Genomic DNA, 21,331 nt, shown 5'->3' with positions numbered 1-21,331 from the left:
TTAAGGCACTTTTTTTGGAAGTATGAAAAACTACATTTTCATATGAGAAAATACGAGTTTTCGCATTCAAGACCATACCGATAGCTCTAGTTAGTATGTCTGCAATCAGTGACATATAGAGAACCCACTTATTAGAAGTGATCTGTCTCTGTGGGGCAGACATATGTTAACAGTCATTCATTTGAGACGGCCTAAACTTTAGGAGTAAGAGCTGCTTTCTTATCAATCTATTTATCCAAACTGGTTAATAAGCCAGGAGTGAGTGAAAGGCAATCCTCTGGAAACTCCATGAAAGATCTAATTTCTATTACGCACAAAATACTTCACTTTATTTGACATATTTGTTAAAATGGAACAGTCAGATGATCCCATCTAGCGGATCCTGGCTCTGTCTTGAAAGAGAGTGTAATTATACTACAAGAAATGCTGGCCATCAAAAGAGACTCTGATGGCTTTCCGACGAAGGTGGGATTCAAACCCACGCGTGCAGAGCACAATGGATTAGCAGTCCTTCGCCTTAACCACTCGGCCACCTCGTCTGCCCTACAGCCCCATCTGAAACCTTGCTTCACAAAAGGTACTGAAGTGTCAATATACTGTACCAAAAAAGAAAAAAACAGCTGAGGCAAGATCTCACATTCCACGTCTTCCCCCAATCAGGGACCTACATTTCATTTTTGGTAAATTCTTACTATGTGCTAATTACAAATATTCATAAGATTCCCCTAGACTTTGTCAGAACTGTCAAGATATAATTCTATGGGGTTTTGAATTGACAGAGCATATGTTATAGGACAATTATAGAATCTATTCCGTTTGGACTGTATTTTTAATAGTCATGATAACATGCTAGCATGTGAGTCGATCTTGCACAGTGAATGATGGAGCAGTGTCTGTCATCTACTTGGTCTGCTGTAGATGGCTCACCTGGGGAGATGTGCAAAGAGAGAGCTCCAGTGGCGCAATCGGTTAACGCGCGGTACTTATACAGCAGTACTTGCACTGAGCCATGCCGAGGTTGTGAGTTCGAGCCTCACCTGGAGCAGCCGTGTTGTTTTTCATAAACCATTTCACAAAAAGTAAAGTTTAAACTCAGAGTATGGACGGCCCTTGCTATAGAGTCTTTACTTCTTATAGGATCTACGTGTCCTACTCCTCTGGGTGCCAAATATCACATATCCTCCGCGATGCTCAGTTTAAACATTCCATGATGTGCCATCTTGCATTTCATGCAAACACCACATCAGTGCATTTAAAAATACATTTGTAGAATAATAAATATGATGAAAACAGTGTTCTCACATGATAACCATAAACTGAAGAGCTGCAAAAAATGCTGTATCAGCTACTTACAATAAAAGGTGACTCGAAAAAACTAGCAAAAGAAGAGCATCATCATATTAAAGGTTCTATTCACCATCTTGAGTTGCACCATAGCAGCTTATGGTGCTTTTCTGCTCAGAGTGTGCCTCCAATCCCACATTCATTTTTAATTTCTTTGCAGTTTAAAAAACAACAATTACTGCTCGAAGTTCACTTTTCAAAACCATTCAACCTATTAAATGTATTTCTCTAACCTATGAATGTGGTCCAAGTTCACTTTTCCTCATCTTCATCTCGATACTCCTTTCCCAGAAACCAGGTTCACTTCTTCATTCAACCCACCCATCCAAAGTCACCAAATCTTTGAAGCAAATCTGACTATTCTCCCTTTCTCTCTATGTACAAGATACCTTGTATCATTTGAATGGACAGCAGGAGAGAAGGATATTTATGGTGAGTGGGGGTGGGGTTTTGAGGAGTAACCTCATTTGCCTAAGAGCCGGGGTATCTGGGAAAAAAAGTATTTTATGGGGGAAGACTTTCACATCTCCTTGGTGAAATTTGTAGGGCCTTATAACATCCTTTCTGTGGATGCAGATTCAGTCGGAACAGAGGTCCTAGTCCTCGCTCTGCCTTTCAAAGGAACTGTAAATATGCATGGCTTATTTGGCTTTGCCCGGCAGGGCTTGCCCGGCAGGGTGAGAATGGCGTTTGTCAGGCGTTCGTCAGGCGATCGGAAGGGGTGAGGCAATAATTTATAATTCAATGATCTTCATGATATTTTCTTGATAATATGAAAGCAGGAAAGGGAAGCTTGGCAATAAGCAATCCTAAAGCAAGGTGTGACTCCAGGGAAGAATGACTTGAAAACAACATACAGAAAGACTCATGTAAAAAGGCCCTGATGAGGCTTGAACTCATGACCCCTGGTTTACAAGACCAGTGCTCTGCCACTGAGCTACAAGGCCAGTCTGCACGCAGGATGTAAATTGCAACATGTATTCTTACTGAGGTATGAATATATCTATGATTTTGAGACTCTGTATGGAAACGTAGTTGCATATGAATGTCCACGTGCGCGCACACATTGAAGACCATGCTTAAGGCACTTTTTTTGGAAGTATGAAAAACTACATTTTCATATGAGAAAATAAGAGTTTTCGCATTCAAGACCATACCGATAGCTCTAGTTAGTATGTCTGCAATCAGTGACATATAGAGAACCCACTTATTAGAAGTGATCTGTCTCTGTGGGGCAGACATATGTTAACAGTCATTCATTTGAGAATGCCTAAACTTTAGGAGTAAGAGCTGCTTTCTTATCAATCTATTTATCCAAACTGGTTAATAAGCCAGGAGTGAGTGAAAGGCAATCCTCTGGAAACTCCATGAAAGATCTAATTTCTATTACGCACAAAATACTTCACTTTATTTGACATATTTGTTAAAATGGAACAGTCAGATGATCCCATCTAGCGGATCCTGGCTCTGTCTTGAAAGAGAGTGTAATTATACTACAAGAAATGCTGGCCATCAAAAGAGACTCTGATGGCTTTCCGACGAAGGTGGGATTCGAACCCACGCGTGCAGAGCACAATGGATTAGCAGTCCATCGCCTTAACCACTCGGCCACCTCGTCTGCCCTACAGCCCCATCTGAAACCTTGCTTCACAAAAGGTACTGAAGTGTCAATATACTGTACCTAAAAAAGAAAAAAACAGCTGAGGCAAGATCTCACATTCCACGTCTTCCCCCAATCAGGGACCTACATTTCATTTTTGGGAAATTCTTACTATGTGCTAATTACAAATATTCATAAGATTCCCCGAGACTTTGTCAGAACTGTCAAGATATAATTCTATGGGGTTTTGAATAGACAGAGCATATGTTATAGGACAATTATAGAATCTATTCCGTTTGGACTGTATTTTTAATAGTCATGATAACATGCTAGCATGTGAGTCGATCTTGCACAGTGAATGATGGAGCAGTGTCTGTCATCTACTTGGTCAGCTGTAGATGGCTCACCTGGGGAGATGTGAAAAGAGAGAGCTCCAGTGGTGCAATCAGTTAGCGCGCGGTACTTATACAGCAGTACTTGCACTGAGCCATGCCGAGGTTGTGAGTTCGAGCCTCACCTGGAGCAGCCGTGTTGTTTTTCATAAACCATTTCACAAAAAGTAAAGTTTAAACTCAGAGTATGGACGGCCCTTGCTAGAGAGTCTTTACTTCTTATAGGATCTACGTGTCCTACTCCTCTGGGTGCTAAATATCACATATCCTCCGCGATGCTCAGTTTAAACATTCCATGATGTGCCATCTTGCATTTCATAAAAACACCACATCAGTGCATTTAAAAATACATTTGTAGAATAATAAATATGATGAAAACAGTGTTCTCACATGATAACCATAAACTGAAGAGCTGCAAAAAATGCTGTATCAGCTACTTACAATAAAAGGTGACTCGAAAAAACTAGCAAAAGAAGAGCATCATCATATTAAAGGTTCTATTCACCATCTTGAGTTGCACCATAGCAGCTTATGGTGCTTTTCTGCTCAGAGTGTGCCTCCAATCCCACATTCATTTTTAATTTCTTTGCAGTTTAAAAAACAACAATTACTGCTCGAAGTTCACTTTTCAAAACCATTCAACCTATTAAATGTATTTCTCTAACCTATGAATGTGGTCCATGTTCACTTTTCCTCATCTTCATCTCGATACTCCTTTCCCAGAAACCAGGTTCACTTCTTCATTCAACCCACCCATCCAAGGTCACCAAATCTTTGAAGCAAGTCTGCCTATTCTCCCTTTCTCTCTATGTACAAGATACCTTGTATCATTTGAATGGACAGCAGGAGAGAAGGATATTTATGGTGAGTGGGGGTGGGGTTTTGAGGAGTAACCTCATTTGCCTAAGAGCCGGGGTATCTGGGAAAAAAAGTATTTTATGGGGGAAGACTTTCACATCTCCTTGGTGAAATTTGTAGGGCCTTATAACATCCTTTCTGTGGATGCAGATTCAGTCGGAACAGAGGTCCTAGTCCTCGCTCTGCCTTTCAAAGGAACTGTAAATATGCATGGCTTATTTGGCTTTGCCCGGCAGGGCTTGCCCGGCAGGGTGAGAATTGCGTTTGTCAGGCGTTCGTCAGGCGATCGGAAGGGGTGAGGCAATAATTTATAATTCAATGATCTTCATGATATTTTCTTGATAATATGAAAGCAGGAAAGGGAAGCTTGGCAATAAGCAATCCTAAAGCAAGGTGTGACTCCAGGGAAGAATGACTTGAAAACAACATACAGAAAGACTCATGTAAAAAGGCCCTGATGAGGCTTGAACTCATGACCCCTGGTTTACAAGACCAGTGCTCTGCCACTGAGCTACAAGGCCAGTCTGCACGCAGGATGTAAATTGCAACATGTATTCTTACTGAGGTATGAATATATCTATGATTTTGAGACTCTGTATGGAAACGTAGTTGCATATGAATGTCCACGTGCGCGCACACATTGAAGACCATGCTTAAGGCACTTTTTTTGGAAGTATGAAAAACTACATTTTCATATGAGAAAATAAGAGTTTTCGCATTCAAGACCATACCGATAGCTCTAGTTAGTATGTCTGCAATCAGTGACATATAGAGAACCCACTTATTAGAAGTGATCTGTCTCTGTGGGGCAGACATATGTTAACAGTCATTCATTTGAGACGGCCTAAACTTTAGGAGTAAGAGCTGCTTTCTTATCAATCTATTTATCCAAACTGGTTAATAAGCCAGGAGTGAGTGAAAGGCAATCCTCTGGAAACTCCATGAAAGATCTAATTTCTATTACGCACAAAATACTTCACTTTATTTGACATATTTGTTAAAATGGAACAGTCAGATGATCCCATCTAGCGGATCCTGGCTCTGTCTTGAAAGAGAGTGTAATTATACTACAAGAAATGCTGGCCATCAAAAGAGACTCTGATGGCTTTCCGACGAAGGTGGGATTCGAACCCACGCGTGCAGAGCACAATGGATTAGCAGTCCATCGCCTTAACCACTCGGCCACCTCGTCTGCCCTACAGCCCCATCTGAAACCTTGCTTCACAAAAGGTACTGAAGTGTCAATATACTGTACCTAAAAAAGAAAAAAACAGCTGAGGCAAGATCTCACATTCCACGTCTTCCCCCAATCAGGGACCTACATTTCATTTTTGGGAAATTCTTACTATGTGCTAATTACAAATATTCATAAGATTCCCCTAGACTTTGTCAGAACTGTCAAGATATAATTCTATGGGGTTTTGAATAGACAGAGCATATGTTATAGGACAATTATAGAATCTATTCCGTTTGGACTGTATTTTTAATAGTCATGATAACATGCTAGCATGTGAGTCGATCTTGCACAGTGAATGATGGAGCAGTGTCTGTCATCTACTTGGTCAGCTGTAGATGGCTCACCTGGGGAGATGTGAAAAGAGAGAGCTCCAGTGGCGCAATCGGTTAGCGCGCGGTACTTATACAGCAGTACTTGCACTGAGCCATGCCGAGGTTGTGAGTTCGAGCCTCACCTGGAGCAGCCGTGTTGTTTTTCATAAACCATTTCACAAAAAGTAAAGTTTAAACTCAGAGTATGGACGGCCCTTGCTAGAGAGTCTTTACTTCTTATAGGATCTACGTGTCCTACTCCTCTGGGTGCCAAATATCACATATCCTCCGCGATGCTCAGTTTAAACATTCCATGATGTGCCATCTTGCATTTCATGCAAACACCACATCAGTGCATTTAAAAATACATTTGTAGAATAATAAATATGATGAAAACAGTGTTCTCACATGATAACCATAAACTGAAGAGCTGCAAAAAATGCTGTATCAGCTACTTACAATAAAAGGTGACTCGAAAAAACTAGCAAAAGAAGAGCATCATCATATTAAAGGTTCTATTCACCATCTTGAGTTGCACCATAGCAGCTTATGGTGCTTTTCTGCTCAGAGTGTGCCTCCAATCCCACATTCATTTTTAATTTCTTTGCAGTTTAAAAAACAACAATTACTGCTCGAAGTTCACTTTTCAAAACCATTCAACCTATTAAATGTATTTCTCTAACCTATGAATGTGGTCCATGTTCACTTTTCCTCATCTTCATCTCGATACTCCTTTCCCAGAAACCAGGTTCACTTCTTCATTCAACCCACCCATCCAAAGTCATCAAATCTTTGAAGCAAGTCTGCCTATTCTCCCTTTCTCTCTACGTACAAGATACCTTGTATCATTTGAATGGACAGCAGGAGAGAAGGATATTTATGGTGAGTGGGGGTGGGGTTTTGAGGAGTAACCTCATTTGCCTAAGAGCCGGGGTATCTGGGAAAAAAAGTATTTTATTGGGGAAGACTTTCACATCTCCTTGGTGAAATTTGTAGGGCCTTATAACATCCTTTCTGTGGATGCAGATTCAGTCGGAACAGAGGTCCTAGTCCTCGCTCTGCCTTTCAAAGGAACTGTAAATATGCATGGCTTATTTGCTTTGCCCGGCAGGGTGAGAATGACGTTTGTCAGGCGTTCGTCAGGCGATCGGAAGGGGTGAGGCAATCATTTATAATTCAATGATCTTCATGATATTTTCTTGATAATATGAAAGCAGGAAAGGGAAGCTTGGCAATAAGCAATCCTAAAGCAAGGTGTGACTCCAGGGAAGAATGACTTGAAAACAACATACAGAAAGACTCATGTAAAAAGGCCCTGATGAGGCTTGAACTCATGACCCCTGGTTTACAAGACCAGTGCTCTGCCACTGAGCTACAAGGCCAGTCTGCACGCAGGATGTAAATTGCAACATGTATTCTTACTGAGGTATGAATATATCTATGATTTTGAGACTCTATATGGAAACGTAGTTGCATATGAATGTCCACGTGCGCGCACACATTGAAGACCATGCTTAAGGCACTTTTTTTGGAAGTATGAAAAACTACATTTTCATATGAGAAAATAAGAGTTTTCGCATTCAAGACCATACCGATAGCTCTAGTTAGTATGTCTGCAATCAGTGACATATAGAGAACCCACTTATTAGAAGTGATCTGTCTCTGTGGGGCAGACATATGTTAACAGTCATTCATTTGAGAATGCCTAAACTTTAGGAGTAAGAGCTGCTTTCTTATCAATCTATTTATCCAAACTGGTTAATAAGCCAGGAGTGAGTGAAAGGCAATCCTCTGGAAACTCCATGAAAGATCTAATTTCTATTACGCACAAAATACTTCACTTTATTTGACATATTTGTTAAAATGGAACAGTCAGATGATCCCATCTAGCGGATCCTGGCTCTGTCTTGAAAGAGAGTGTAATTATACTACAAGAAATGCTGGCCATCAAAAGAGACTCTGATGGCTTTCCGACGAAGGTGGGATTCGAACCCACGCGTGCAGAGCACAATGGATTAGCAGTCCATCGCCTTAACCACTCAGCCACCTCGTCTGCCCTACAGCCCCATCTGAAACCTTGCTTCACAAAAGGTACTGAAGTGTCAATATACTGTACCTAAAAAAGAAAAAAACAGCTGAGGCAAGATCTCACATTCCACGTCTTCCCCCAATCAGGGACCTACATTTCATTTTTGGGAAATTCTTACTATGTGCTAATTACAAATATTCATAAGATTCCCCGAGACTTTGTCAGAACTGTCAAGATATAATTCTATGGGGTTTTCAATAGACAGAGCATATGTTATAGGACAATTATAGAATCTATTCCGTTTGGACTGTATTTTTAATAGTCATGATAACATGCTAGCATGTGAGTCGATCTTGCACAGTGAATGATGGAGCAGTGTCTGTCATCTACTTGGTCAGCTGTAGATGGCTCACCTGGGGAGATGTGAAAAGAGAGAGCTCCAGTGGTGCAATCGGTTAGCGCGCGGTACTTATACAGCAGTACTTGCACTGAGCCATGCCGAGGTTGTGAGTTCGAGCCTCACCTGGAGCAGCCGTGTTGTTTTTCATAAACCATTTCACAAAAAGTAAAGTTTAAACTCAGAGTATGGACGGCCCTTGCTAGAGAGTCTTTACTTCTTATAGGATCTACGTGTCCTACTCCTCTGGGTGCCAAATATCACATATCCTCCGCGATGCTCAGTTTAAACATTCCATGATGTGCCATCTTGCATTTCATGCAAACACCACATCAGTGCATTTAAAAATACATTTGTAGAATAATAAATATGATGAAAACAGTGTTCTCACATGATAACCATAAACTGAAGAGCTGCAAAAAATGCTGTATCAGCTACTTACAATAAAAGGTGACTCGAAAAAACTAGCAAAAGAAGAGCATCATCATATTAAAGGTTCTATTCACCATCTTGAGTTGCACCATAGCAGCTTATGGTGCTTTTCTGCTCAGAGTGTGCCTCCAATCCCACATTCATTTTTAATTTCTTTGCAGTTTAAAAAACAACAATTACTGCTCGAAGTTCACTTTTCAAAACCATTCAACCTATTAAATGTATTTCTCTAACCTATGAATGTGGTCCAAGTTCACTTTTCCTCATCTTCATCTCGATACTCCTTTCCCAGAAACCAGGTTCACTTCTTCATTCAACCCACCCATCCAAAGTCACCAAATCTTTGAAGCAAGTCTGACTATTCTCCCTTTCTCTCTATGTACAAGATACCTTGTATCATTTGAATGGACAGCAGGAGAGAAGGATATTTATGGTGAGTGTGGGTGGGGTTTTGAGGAGTAACCTCATTTGCCTAAGAGCCGGGGTATCTGGGAAAAAAAGTATTTTATGTGGGAAGACTTTCACATCTCCTTGGTGAAATTTGTAGGGCCTTATAACATCCTTTCTGTGGATGCAGATTCAGTCGGAACAGAGGTCCTAGTCCTCGCTCTGCCTTTCAAAGGAACTGTAAATATGCATGGCTTATTTGGCTTTGCCCGGCAGGGCTTGCCCGGCAGGGTGAGAATGGCGTTTGTCAGGCGTTCGTCAGGCGATCGGAAGGGGTGAGGCAATAATTTATAATTCAATGATCTTCATGATATTTTCTTGATAATATGAAAGCAGGAAAGGGAAGCTTGGCAATAAGCAATCCTAAAGCAAGGTGTGACTCCAGGGAAGAATGACTTGAAAACAACATACAGAAAGACTCATGTAAAAAGGCCCTGATGAGGCTTGAACTCATGACCCCTGGTTTACAAGACCAGTGCTCTGCCACTGAGCTACAAGGCCAGTCTGCACGCAGGATGTAAATTGCAACATGTATTCTTACTGAGGTATGAATATATCTATGATTTTGAGACTCTGTATGGAAACGTAGTTGCATATGAATGTCCACGTGCGCGCACACATTGAAGACCATGCTTAAGGCACTTTTTTTGGAAGTATGAAAAACTACATTTTCATATGAGAAAATAAGAGTTTTCGCATTCAAGACCATACCGATAGCTCTAGTTAGTATGTCTGCAATCAGTGACATATAGAGAACCCACTTATTAGAAGTGATCTGTCTCTGTGGGGCAGACATATGTTAACAGTCATTCATTTGAGAATGCCTAAACTTTAGGAGTAAGAGCTGCTTTCTTATCAATCTATTTATCCAAACTGGTTAATAAGCCAGGAGTGAGTGAAAGGCAATCCTCTGGAAACTCCATGAAAGATCTAATTTCTATTACGCACAAAATACTTCACTTTATTTGACATATTTGTTAAAATGGAACAGTCAGATGATCCCATCTAGCGGATCCTGGCTCTGTCTTGAAAGAGAGTGTAATTATACTACAAGAAATGCTGGCCATCAAAAGAGACTCTGATGGCTTTCCGACGAAGGTGGGATTCGAACCCACGCGTGCAGAGCACAATGGATTAGCAGTCCATCGCCTTAACCACTCGGCCACCTCGTCTGCCCTACAGCCCCATCTGAAACCTTGCTTCACAAAAGGTACTGAAGTGTCAATATACTGTACCTAAAAAAGAAAAAAACAGCTGAGGCAAGATCTCACATTCCACGTCTTCCCCCAATCAGGGACCTACATTTCATTTTTGGGAAATTCTTACTATGTGCTAATTACAAATATTCATAAGATTCCCCGAGACTTTGTCAGAACTGTCAAGATATAATTCTATGGGGTTTTGAATAGACAGAGCATATGTTATAGGACAATTATAGAATCTATTCCGTTTGGACTGTATTTTTAATAGTCATGATAACATGCTAGCATGTGAGTCGATCTTGCACAGTGAATGATGGAGCAGTGTCTGTCATCTACTTGGTCAGCTGTAGATGGCTCACCTGGGGAGATGTGAAAAGAGAGAGCTCCAGTGGTGCAATCGGTTAGCGCGCGGTACTTATACAGCAGTACTTGCACTGAGCCATGCCGAGGTTGTGAGTTCGAGCCTCACCTGGAGCAGCCGTGTTGTTTTTCATAAACCATTTCACAAAAAGTAAAGTTTAAACTCAGAGTATGGACGGCCCTTGCTAGAGAGTCTTTACTTCTTATAGGATCTACGTGTCCTACTCCTCTGGGTGCCAAATATCACATATCCTCCGCGATGCTCAGTTTAAACATTCCATGATGTGCCATCTTGCATTTCATGCAAACACCACATCAGTGCATTTAAAAATACATTTGTAGAATAATAAATATGATGAAAACAGTGTTCTCACATGATAACCATAAACTGAAGAGCTGCAAAAAATGCTGTATCAGCTACTTACAATAAAAGGTGACTCGAAAAAACTAGCAAAAGAAGAGCATCATCATATTAAAGGTTCTATTCACCATCTTGAGTTGCACCATAGCAGCTTATGGTGCTTTTCTGCTCAGAGTGTGCCTCCAATCCCACATTCATTTTTAATTTCTTTGCAGTTTAAAAAACAACAATTACTGCTCGAAGTTCACTTTTCAAAACCATTCAACCTATTAAATGTATTTCTCTAACCTATGAATGTGGTCCATGTTCACTTTTCCTCATCTTCATCTCGATACTCCTTTCCCAGAAACCAGGTTCACTTCTTCATTCAACCCACCCATCCAAAGTCACCAAATCTTTGAAGCAAGTCTGCCTATTCTCCCTTTCTCTCTATGTACAAGATACCTTGTATCATTTGAATGGACAGCAGGAGAGAAGGATATTTATGGTGAGTGGGGGTGGGGTTTTGAGGAGTAACCTCATTTGCCTAAGAGCCGGGGTATCTGGGAAAAAAAGTATTTTATGGGGGAAGACTTTCACATCTCCTTGGTGAAATTTGTAGGGCCTTATAACATCCTTTCTGTGGATGCAGATTCAGTCGGAACAGAGGTCCTAGTCCTCGCTCTGCCTTTCAAAGGAACTGTAAATATGCATGGCTTATTTGGCTTTGCCCGGCAGGGCTTGCCCGCCAGGGTGAGAATGGCGTTTGTCAGGCGTTCGTCAGGCGATCGGAAGGGGTGAGGCAATAATTTATAATTCAATGATCTTCATGATATTTTCTTGATAATATGAAAGCAGGAAAGGGAAGCTTGGCAATAAGCAATCCTAAAGCAAGGTGTGACTCCAGGGAAGAATGACTTGAAAACAACATACAGAAAGACTCATGTAAAAAGGCCCTGATGAGGCTTGAACTCATGACCCCTGGTTTACAAGACCAGTGCTCTGCCACTGAGCTACAAGGCCAGTCTGCACGCAAGATGTAAATTGCAACATGTATTCTTACTGAGGTATGAATATATCTATGATTTTGAGACTCTGTATGGAAACGTAGTTGCATATGAATGTCCACGTGCGCGCACACATTGAAGACCATGCTTAAGGCACTTTTTTTGGAAGTATGAAAAACTACATTTTCATATGAGAAAATAAGAGTTTTCGCATTCAAGACCATACCGATAGCTCTAGTTAGTATGTCTGCAATCAGTGACATATAGAGAACCCACTTATTAGAAGTGATCTGTCTCTGTGGGGCAGACATATGTTAACAGTCATTCATTTGAGACGGCCTAAACTTTAGGAGTAAGAGCTGCTTTCTTATCAATCTATTTATCCAAACTGGTTAATAAGCCAGGAGTGAGTGAAAGGCAATCCTCTGGAAACTCCATGAAAGATCTAATTTCTATTACGCACAAAATACTTCACTTTATTTGACATATTTGTTAAAATGGAACAGTCAGATGATCCCATCTAGCGGATCCTGGCTCTGTCTTGAAAGAGAGTGTAATTATACTACAAGAAATGCTGGCCATCAAAAGAGACTCTGATGGCTTTCCGACGAAGGTGGGATTCAAACCCACGCGTGCAGAGCACAATGGATTAGCAGTCCTTCGCCTTAACCACTCGGCCACCTCGTCTGCCCTACAGCCCCATCTGAAACCTTGCTTCACAAAAGGTACTGAAGTGTCAATATACTGTACCAAAAAAGAAAAAAACAGCTGAGGCAAGATCTCACATTCCACGTCTTCCCCCAATCAGGGACCTACATTTCATTTTTGGGAAATTCTTACTATGTGCTAATTACAAATATTCATAAGATTCCCCGAGACTTTGTCAGAACTGTCAAGATATAATTCTATGGGGTTTTGAATAGACAGAGCATATGTTATAGGACAATTATAGAATCTATTCCGTTTGGACTGTATTTTTAATAGTCATGATAACATGCTAGCATGTGAGTCGATCTTGCACAGTGAATGATGGAGCAGTGTCTGTCATCTACTTGGTCTGCTGTAGATGGCTCACCTGGGGAGATGTGCAAAGAGAGAGCTCCAGTGGCGCAATCGGTTAACGCGCGGTACTTATACAGCAGTACTTGCACTGAGCCATGCCGAGGTTGTGAGTTCGAGCCTCACCTGGAGCAGCCGTGTTGTTTTTCATAAACCATTTCACAAAAAGTAAAGTTTAAACTCAGAGTATGGACGGCCCTTGCTATAGAGTCTTTACTTCTTATAGGATCTACGTGTCCTACTCCTCTGGGTGCCAAATATCACATATCCTCCGCGATGCTCAGTTTAAACATTCCATGATGTGCCATCTTGCATTTCATGCAAACACCACATCAGTGCATTTAAAAATACATTTGTAGAATAATAAATATGATGAAAACAGTGTTCTCACATGATAACCATAAACTGAAGAGCTGCAAAAAATGCTGTATCAGCTACTTACAATAAAAGGTGACTCGAAAAAACTAGCAAAAGAAGAGCATCATCATATTAAAGGTTCTATTCACCATCTTGAGTTGCACCATAGCAGCTTATGGTGCTTTTCTGCTCAGAGTGTGCCTCCAATCCCACATTCATTTTTAATTTCTTTGCAGTTTAAAAAACAACAATTACTGCTCGAAGTTCACTTTTCAAAACCATTCAACCTATTAAATGTATTTCTCTAACCTATGAATGTGGTCCATGTTCACTTTTCCTCATCTTCATCTCGATACTCCTTTCCCAGAAACCAGGTTCACTTCTTCATTCAACCCACCCATCCAAGGTCACCAAATCTTTGAAGCAAGTCTGCCTATTCTCCCTTTCTCTCTATGTACAAGATACCTTGTATCATTTGAATGGACAGCAGGAGAGAAGGATATTTATGGTGAGTGGGGGTGGGGTTTTGAGGAGTAACCTCATTTGCCTAAGAGCCGGGGTATCTGGGAAAAAAAGTATTTTATGGGGGAAGACTTTCACATCTCCTTGGTGAAATTTGTAGGGCCTTATAACATCCTTTCTGTGGATGCAGATTCAGTCGGAACAGAGGTCCTAGTCCTCGCTCTGCCTTTCAAAGGAACTGTAAATATGCATGGCTTATTTGGCTTTGCCCGGCAGGGCTTGCCCGGCAGGGTGAGAATTGCGTTTGTCAGGCGTTCGTCAGGCGATCGGAAGGGGTGAGGCAATAATTTATAATTCAATGATCTTCATGATATTTTCTTGATAATATGAAAGCAGGAAAGGGAAGCTTGGCAATAAGCAATCCTAAAGCAAGGTGTGACTCCAGGGAAGAATGACTTGAAAACAACATACAGAAAGACTCATGTAAAAAGGCCCTGATGAGGCTTGAACTCATGACCCCTGGTTTACAAGACCAGTGCTCTGCCACTGAGCTACAAGGCCAGTCTGCACGCAGGATGTAAATTGCAACATGTATTCTTACTGAGGTATGAATATATCTATGATTTTGAGACTCTGTATGGAAACGTAGTTGCATATGAATGTCCACGTGCGCGCACACATTGAAGACCATGCTTAAGGCACTTTTTTTGGAAGTATGAAAAACTACATTTTCATATGAGAAAATAAGAGTTTTCGCATTCAAGACCATACCGATAGCTCTAGTTAGTATGTCTGCAATCAGTGACATATAGAGAACCCACTTATTAGAAGTGATCTGTCTCTGTGGGGCAGACATATGTTAACAGTCATTCATTTGAGACGGCCTAAACTTTAGGAGTAAGAGCTGCTTTCTTATCAATCTATTTATCCAAACTGGTTAATAAGCCAGGAGTGAGTGAAAGGCAATCCTCTGGAAACTCCATGAAAGATCTAATTTCTATTACGCACAAAATACTTCACTTTATTTGACATATTTGTTAAAATGGAACAGTCAGATGATCCCATCTAGCGGATCCTGGCTCTGTCTTGAAAGAGAGTGTAATTATACTACAAGAAATGCTGGCCATCAAAAGAGACTCTGATGGCTTTCCGACGAAGGTGGGATTCGAACCCACGCGTGCAGAGCACAATGGATTAGCAGTCCATCGCCTTAACCACTCGGCCACCTCGTCTGCCCTACAGCCCCATCTGAAACCTTGCTTCACAAAAGGTACTGAAGTGTCAATATACTGTACCTAAAAAAGAAAAAAACAGCTGAGGCAAGATCTCACATTCCACGTCTTCCCCCAATCAGGGACCTACATTTCATTTTTGGGAAATTCTTACTATGTGCTAATTACAAATATTCATAAGATTCCCCTAGACTTTGTCAGAACTGTCAAGATATAATTCTATGGGGTTTTGAATAGACAGAGCATATGTTATAGGACAATTATAGAATCTATTCCGTTTGGACTGTATTTTTAATAGTCATGATAACATGCTAGCATGTGAGTCGATCTTGCACAGTGAATGATGGAGCAGTGTCTGTCATCTACTTGGTCAGCTGTAGATGGCTCACCTGGGGAGATGTGAAAAGAGAGAGCTCCAGTGGCGCAATCGGTTAGCGCGCGGTACTTATACAGCAGTACTTGCACTGAGCCATGCCGAGGTTGTGAGTTCGAGCCTCACCTGGAGCAGCCGTGTTGTTTTTCATAAACCATTTCACAAAAAGTAAAGTTTAAACTCAGAGTATGGACGGCCCTTGCTAGAGAGTCTTTACTTCTTATAGGATCTACGTGTCCTACTCCTCTGGGTGCCAAATATCACATATCCTCCGCGATGCTCAGTTTAAACATTCCATGATGTGCCATCTTGCATTTCATGCAAACACCACATCAGTGCATTTAAAAATACATTTGTAGAATAATAAATATGATGAAAACAGTGTTCTCACATGATAACCATAAACTGAAGAGCTGCAAAAAATGCTGTATCAGCTACTTACAATAAAAGGTGACTCGAAAAAACTAGCAAAAGAAGAGCATCATCATATTAAAGGTTCTATTCACCATCTTGAGTTGCACCATAGCAGCTTATGGTGCTTTTCTGCTCAGAGTGTGCCTCCAATCCCACATTCATTTTTAATTTCTTTGCAGTTTAAAAAACAACAATTACTGCTCGAAGTTCACTTTTCAAAACCATTCAACCTATTAAATGTATTTCTCTAACCTATGAATGTGGTCCATGTTCACTTTTCCTCATCTTCATCTCGATACTCCTTTCCCAGAAACCAGGTTCACTTCTTCATTCAACCCACCCATCCAAAGTCATCAAATCTTTGAAGCAAGTCTGCCTATTCTCCCTTTCTCTCTACGTACAAGATACCTTGTATCATTTGAATGGACAGCAGGAGAGAAGGATATTTATGGTGAGTGGGGGTGGGGTTTTGAGGAGTAACCTCATTTGCCTAAGAGCCGGGGTATCTGGGAAAAAAAGTATTTTATTGGGGAAGACTTTCACATCTCCTTGGTGAAATTTGTAGGGCCTTATAACATCCTTTCTGTGGATGCAGATTCAGTCGGAACAGAGGTCCTAGTCCTCGCTCTGCCTTTCAAAGGAACTGTAAATATGCATGGCTTATTTGCTTTGCCCGGCAGGGTGAGAATGACGTTTGTCAGGCGTTCGTCAGGCGATCGGAAGGGGTGAGGCAATCATTTATAATTCAATGATCTTCATGATATTTTCTTGATAATATGAAAGCAGGAAAGGGAAGCTTGGCAATAAGCAATCCTAAAGCAAGGTGTGACTCCAGGGAAGAATGACTTGAAAACAACATACAGAAAGACTCATGTAAAAAGGCCCTGATGAGGCTTGAACTCATGACCCCTGGTTTACAAGACCAGTGCTCTGCCACTGAGCTACAAGGCCAGTCTGCACGCAGGATGTAAATTGCAACATGTATTCTTACTGAGGTATGAATATATCTATGATTTTGAGACTCTATATGGAAACGTAGTTGCATATGAATGTCCACGTGCGCGCACACATTGAAGACCATGCTTAAGGCACTTTTTTTGGAAGTATGAAAAACTACATTTTCATATGAGAAAATAAGAGTTTTCGCATTCAAGACCATACCGATAGCTCTAGTTAGTATGTCTGCAATCAGTGACATATAGAGAACCCACTTATTAGAAGTGATCTGTCTCTGTGGGGCAGACATATGTTAACAGTCATTCATTTGAGAATGCCTAAACTTTAGGAGTAAGAGCTGCTTTCTTATCAATCTATTTATCCAAACTGGTTAATAAGCCAGGAGTGAGTGAAAGGCAATCCTCTGGAAACTCCATGAAAGATCTAATTTCTATTACGCACAAAATACTTCACTTTATTTGACATATTTGTTAAAATGGAACAGTCAGATGATCCCATCTAGCGGATCCTGGCTCTGTCTTGAAAGAGAGTGTAATTATACTACAAGAAATGCTGGCCATCAAAAGAGACTCTGATGGCTTTCCGACGAAGGTGGGATTCGAACCCACGCGTGCAGAGCACAATGGATTAGCAGTCCATCGCCTTAACCACTCGGCCACCTCGTCTGCCCTACAGCCCCATCTGAAACCTTGCTTCACAAAAGGTACTGAAGTGTCAATATACTGTACCTAAAAAAGAAAAAAACAGCTGAGGCAAGATCTCACATTCCACGTCTTCCCCCAATCAGGGACCTACATTTCATTTTTGGGAAATTCTTACTATGTGCTAATTACAAATATTCATAAGATTCCCCGAGACTTTGTCAGAACTGTCAAGATATAATTCTATGGGGTTTTGAATAGACAGAGCATATGTTATAGGACAATTATAGAATCTATTCCGTTTGGACTGTATTTTTAATAGTCATGATAACATGCTAGCATGTGAGTCGATCTTGCACAGTGAATGATGGAGCAGTGTCTGTCATCTACTTGGTCAGCTGTAGATGGCTCACCTGGGGAGATGTGAAAAGAGAGAGCTCCAGTGGTGCAATCAGTTAGCGCGCGGTACTTATACAGCAGTACTTGCACTGAGCCATGCCGAGGTTGTGAGTTCGAGCCTCACCTGGAGCAGCCGTGTTGTTTTTCATAAACCATTTCACAAAAAGTAAAGTTTAAACTCAGAGTATGGACGGCCCTTGCTAGAGAGTCTTTACTTCTTATAGGATCTACGTGTCCTACTCCTCTGGGTGCTAAATATCACATATCCTCCGCGATGCTCAGTTTAAACATTCCATGATGTGCCATCTTGCATTTCATAAAAACACCACATCAGTGCATTTAAAAATACATTTGTAGAATAATAAATATGATGAAAACAGTGTTCTCACATGATAACCATAAACTGAAGAGCTGCAAAAAATGCTGTATCAGCTACTTACAATAAAAGGTGACTCGAAAAAACTAGCAAAAGAAGAGCATCATCATATTAAAGGTTCTATTCACCATCTTGAGTTGCACCATAGCAGCTTATGGTGCTTTTCTGCTCAGAGTGTGCCTCCAATCCCACATTCATTTTTAATTTCTTTGCAGTTTAAAAAACAACAATTACTGCTCGAAGTTCACTTTTCAAAACCATTCAACCTATTAAATGTATTTCTCTAACCTATGAATGTGGTCCATGTTCACTTTTCCTCATCTTCATCTCGATACTCCTTTCCCAGAAACCAGGTTCACTTCTTCATTCAACCCACCCATCCAAGGTCACCAAATCTTTGAAGCAAGTCTGCCTATTCTCCCTTTCTCTCTATGTACAAGATACCTTGTATCATTTGAATGGACAGCAGGAGAGAAGGATATTTATGGTGAGTGGGGGTGGGGTTTTGAGGAGTAACCTCATTTGCCTAAGAGCCGGGGTATCTGGGAAAAAAAGTATTTTATGGGGGAAGACTTTCACATCTCCTTGGTGAAATTTGTAGGGCCTTATAACATCCTTTCTGTGGATGCAGATTCAGTCGGAACAGAGGTCCTAGTCCTCGCTCTGCCTTTCAAAGGAACTGTAAATATGCATGGCTTATTTGGCTTTGCCCGGCAGGGCTTGCCCGGCAGGGTGAGAATTGCGTTTGTCAGGCGTTCGTCAGGCGATCGGAAGGGGTGAGGCAATAATTTATAATTCAATGATCTTCATGATATTTTCTTGATAATATGAAAGCAGGAAAGGGAAGCTTGGCAATAAGCAATCCTAAAGCAAGGTGTGACTCCAGGGAAGAATGACTTGAAAACAACATACAGAAAGACTCATGTAAAAAGGCCCTGATGAGGCTTGAACTCATGACCCCTGGTTTACAAGACCAGTGCTCTGCCACTGAGCTACAAGGCCAGTCTGCACGCAGGATGTAAATTGCAACATGTATTCTTACTGAGGTATGAATATATCTATGATTTTGAGACTCTGTATGGAAACGTAGTTGCATATGAATGTCCACGTGCGCGCACACATTGAAGACCATGCTTAAGGCACTTTTTTTGGAAGTATGAAAAACTACATTTTCATATGAGAAAATAAGAGTTTTCGCATTCAAGACCATACCGATAGCTCTAGTTAGTATGTCTGCAATCAGTGACATATAGAGAACCCACTTATTAGAAGTGATCTGTCTCTGTGGGGCAGACATATGTTAACAGTCATTCATTTGAGACGGCCTAAACTTTAGGAGTAAGAGCTGCTTTCTTATCAATCTATTTATCCAAACTGGTTAATAAGCCAGGAGTGAGTGAAAGGCAATCCTCTGGAAACTCCATGAAAGATCTAATTTCTATTACGCACAAAATACTTCACTTTATTTGACATATTTGTTAAAATGGAACAGTCAGATGATCCCATCTAGCGGATCCTGGCTCTGTCTTGAAAGAGAGTGTAATTATACTACAAGAAATGCTGGCCATCAAAAGAGACTCTGATGGCTTTCCGACGAAGGTGGGATTCGAACCCACGCGTGCAGAGCACAATGGATTAGCAGTCCATCGCCTTAACCACTCGGCCACCTCGTCTGCCCTACAGCCCCATCTGAAACCTTGCTTCACAAAAGGTACTGAAGTGTCAATATACTGTACCTAAAAAAGAAAAAAACAGCTGAGGCAAGATCTCACATTCCACGTCTTCCCCCAATCAGGGACCTACATTTCATTTTTGGGAAATTCTTACTATGTGCTAATTACAAATATTCATAAGATTCCCCTAGACTTTGTCAGAACTGTCAAGATATAATTCTATGGGGTTTTGAATAGACAGAGCATATGTTATAGGACAATTATAGAATCTATTCCGTTTGGACTGTATTTTTAATAGTCATGATAACATGCTAGCATGTGAGTCGATCTTGCACAGTGAATGATGGAGCAGTGTCTGTCATCTACTTGGTCAGCTGTAGATGGCTCACCTGGGGAGATGTGAAAAGAGAGAGCTCCAGTGGCGCAATCGGTTAGCGCGCGGTACTTATACAGCAGTACTTGCACTGAGCCATGCCGAGGTTGTGAGTTCGAGCCTCACCTGGAGCAGCCGTGTTGTTTTTCATAAACCATTTCACAAAAAGTAAAGTTTAAACTCAGAGTATGGACGGCCCTTGCTAGAGAGTCTTTACTTCTTATAGGATCTACGTGTCCTACTCCTCTGGGTGCCAAATATCACATATCCTCCGCGATGCTCAGTTTAAACATTCCATGATGTGCCATCTTGCATTTCATGCAAACACCACATCAGTGCATTTAAAAATACATTTGTAGAATAATAAATATGATGAAAACAGTGTTCTCACATGATAACCATAAACTGAAGAGCTGCAAAAAATGCTGTATCAGCTACTTACAATAAAAGGTGACTCGAAAAAACTAGCAAAAGAAGAGCATCATCATATTAAAGGTTCTATTCACCATCTTGAGTTGCACCATAGCAGCTTATGGTGCTTTTCTGCTCAGAGTGTGCCTCCAATCCCACATTCATTTTTAATTTCTTTGCAGTTTAAAAAACAACAATTACTGCTCGAAGTTCACTTTTCAAAACCATTCAACCTATTAAATGTATTTCTCTAACCTATGAATGTGGTCCATGTTCACTTTTCCTCATCTTCATCTCGATACTCCTTTCCCAGAAACCAGGTTCACTTCTTCATTCAACCCACCCATCCAAAGTCATCAAATCTTTGAAGCAAGTCTGCCTATTCTCCCTTTCTCTCTACGTACAAGATACCTTGTATCATTTGAATGGACAGCAGGAGAGAAGGATATTTATGGTGAGTGGGGGTGGGGTTTTGAGGAGTAACCTCATTTGCCTAAGAGCCGGGGTATCTGGGAAAAAAAGTATTTTATTGGGGAAGACTTTCACATCTCCTTGGTGAAATTTGTAGGGCCTTATAACATCCTTTCTGTGGATGCAGATTCAGTCGGAACAGAGGTCCTAGTCCTCGCTCTGCCTTTCAAAGGAACT

The 21,331-nt window shown here is 41.0% G+C and overlaps 21 non-coding genes across 21 annotated transcripts; 7 read left to right on the top strand and 14 right to left on the bottom strand.

Annotated features, from left to right (window-relative positions):
* The first annotated feature begins 950 nt into the window (after nt 1–950).
* TRNAI-UAU (transfer RNA isoleucine (anticodon UAU)) lies at nt 951–1,045 on the top strand. Its single transcript has 2 exons — nt 951–988; nt 1,010–1,045. It is a non-coding gene; the product is annotated as a tRNA-Ile (tRNA).
* Nucleotides 1,046–2,219: 1,174 nt separating this feature from the next.
* Nucleotides 2,220–2,291, bottom strand: TRNAT-UGU (transfer RNA threonine (anticodon UGU)). Its single transcript has one exon. It is a non-coding gene; the product is annotated as a tRNA-Thr (tRNA).
* A 589-nt stretch (nt 2,292–2,880) lies between these two features.
* TRNAS-GCU (transfer RNA serine (anticodon GCU)) lies at nt 2,881–2,962 on the bottom strand. The gene has a single exon. It is a non-coding gene; the product is annotated as a tRNA-Ser (tRNA).
* Nucleotides 2,963–4,643: 1,681 nt separating this feature from the next.
* Nucleotides 4,644–4,715, bottom strand: TRNAT-UGU (transfer RNA threonine (anticodon UGU)). Its single transcript has one exon. It is a non-coding gene; the product is annotated as a tRNA-Thr (tRNA).
* A 589-nt stretch (nt 4,716–5,304) lies between these two features.
* On the bottom strand, nt 5,305–5,386 carry TRNAS-GCU (transfer RNA serine (anticodon GCU)). Its single transcript has one exon. It is a non-coding gene; the product is annotated as a tRNA-Ser (tRNA).
* Nucleotides 5,387–5,798: 412 nt separating this feature from the next.
* On the top strand, nt 5,799–5,893 carry TRNAI-UAU (transfer RNA isoleucine (anticodon UAU)). Its single transcript has 2 exons — nt 5,799–5,836; nt 5,858–5,893. It is a non-coding gene; the product is annotated as a tRNA-Ile (tRNA).
* Nucleotides 5,894–7,052: 1,159 nt separating this feature from the next.
* TRNAT-UGU (transfer RNA threonine (anticodon UGU)) lies at nt 7,053–7,124 on the bottom strand. Its single transcript has one exon. It is a non-coding gene; the product is annotated as a tRNA-Thr (tRNA).
* A 1,083-nt stretch (nt 7,125–8,207) lies between these two features.
* Nucleotides 8,208–8,302, top strand: TRNAI-UAU (transfer RNA isoleucine (anticodon UAU)). Its single transcript has 2 exons — nt 8,208–8,245; nt 8,267–8,302. It is a non-coding gene; the product is annotated as a tRNA-Ile (tRNA).
* A 1,174-nt stretch (nt 8,303–9,476) lies between these two features.
* On the bottom strand, nt 9,477–9,548 carry TRNAT-UGU (transfer RNA threonine (anticodon UGU)). Its single transcript has one exon. It is a non-coding gene; the product is annotated as a tRNA-Thr (tRNA).
* Nucleotides 9,549–10,137: 589 nt separating this feature from the next.
* Nucleotides 10,138–10,219, bottom strand: TRNAS-GCU (transfer RNA serine (anticodon GCU)). Its single transcript has one exon. It is a non-coding gene; the product is annotated as a tRNA-Ser (tRNA).
* Nucleotides 10,220–10,631: 412 nt separating this feature from the next.
* Nucleotides 10,632–10,726, top strand: TRNAI-UAU (transfer RNA isoleucine (anticodon UAU)). The gene is made up of 2 exons: nt 10,632–10,669; nt 10,691–10,726. It is a non-coding gene; the product is annotated as a tRNA-Ile (tRNA).
* A 1,174-nt stretch (nt 10,727–11,900) lies between these two features.
* Nucleotides 11,901–11,972, bottom strand: TRNAT-UGU (transfer RNA threonine (anticodon UGU)). Its single transcript has one exon. It is a non-coding gene; the product is annotated as a tRNA-Thr (tRNA).
* Nucleotides 11,973–13,054: 1,082 nt separating this feature from the next.
* Nucleotides 13,055–13,149, top strand: TRNAI-UAU (transfer RNA isoleucine (anticodon UAU)). The gene is made up of 2 exons: nt 13,055–13,092; nt 13,114–13,149. It is a non-coding gene; the product is annotated as a tRNA-Ile (tRNA).
* A 1,174-nt stretch (nt 13,150–14,323) lies between these two features.
* TRNAT-UGU (transfer RNA threonine (anticodon UGU)) lies at nt 14,324–14,395 on the bottom strand. The gene has a single exon. It is a non-coding gene; the product is annotated as a tRNA-Thr (tRNA).
* A 589-nt stretch (nt 14,396–14,984) lies between these two features.
* TRNAS-GCU (transfer RNA serine (anticodon GCU)) lies at nt 14,985–15,066 on the bottom strand. The gene has a single exon. It is a non-coding gene; the product is annotated as a tRNA-Ser (tRNA).
* Nucleotides 15,067–15,478: 412 nt separating this feature from the next.
* Nucleotides 15,479–15,573, top strand: TRNAI-UAU (transfer RNA isoleucine (anticodon UAU)). The gene is made up of 2 exons: nt 15,479–15,516; nt 15,538–15,573. It is a non-coding gene; the product is annotated as a tRNA-Ile (tRNA).
* Nucleotides 15,574–16,732: 1,159 nt separating this feature from the next.
* Nucleotides 16,733–16,804, bottom strand: TRNAT-UGU (transfer RNA threonine (anticodon UGU)). Its single transcript has one exon. It is a non-coding gene; the product is annotated as a tRNA-Thr (tRNA).
* Nucleotides 16,805–17,393: 589 nt separating this feature from the next.
* On the bottom strand, nt 17,394–17,475 carry TRNAS-GCU (transfer RNA serine (anticodon GCU)). Its single transcript has one exon. It is a non-coding gene; the product is annotated as a tRNA-Ser (tRNA).
* Nucleotides 17,476–19,156: 1,681 nt separating this feature from the next.
* TRNAT-UGU (transfer RNA threonine (anticodon UGU)) lies at nt 19,157–19,228 on the bottom strand. Its single transcript has one exon. It is a non-coding gene; the product is annotated as a tRNA-Thr (tRNA).
* A 589-nt stretch (nt 19,229–19,817) lies between these two features.
* Nucleotides 19,818–19,899, bottom strand: TRNAS-GCU (transfer RNA serine (anticodon GCU)). The gene has a single exon. It is a non-coding gene; the product is annotated as a tRNA-Ser (tRNA).
* Nucleotides 19,900–20,311: 412 nt separating this feature from the next.
* TRNAI-UAU (transfer RNA isoleucine (anticodon UAU)) lies at nt 20,312–20,406 on the top strand. The gene is made up of 2 exons: nt 20,312–20,349; nt 20,371–20,406. It is a non-coding gene; the product is annotated as a tRNA-Ile (tRNA).
* The last annotated feature ends 925 nt before the right edge of the window (nt 20,407–21,331 follow it).

This window comes from Triturus cristatus, chromosome 12 (assembly GCF_964204655.1).
Source record: "Triturus cristatus chromosome 12, aTriCri1.1, whole genome shotgun sequence".
Taxonomy (NCBI): domain Eukaryota; kingdom Metazoa; phylum Chordata; class Amphibia; order Caudata; family Salamandridae; genus Triturus; species Triturus cristatus.
This window is presented reverse-complemented; position numbering and strand designations above follow the sequence as displayed.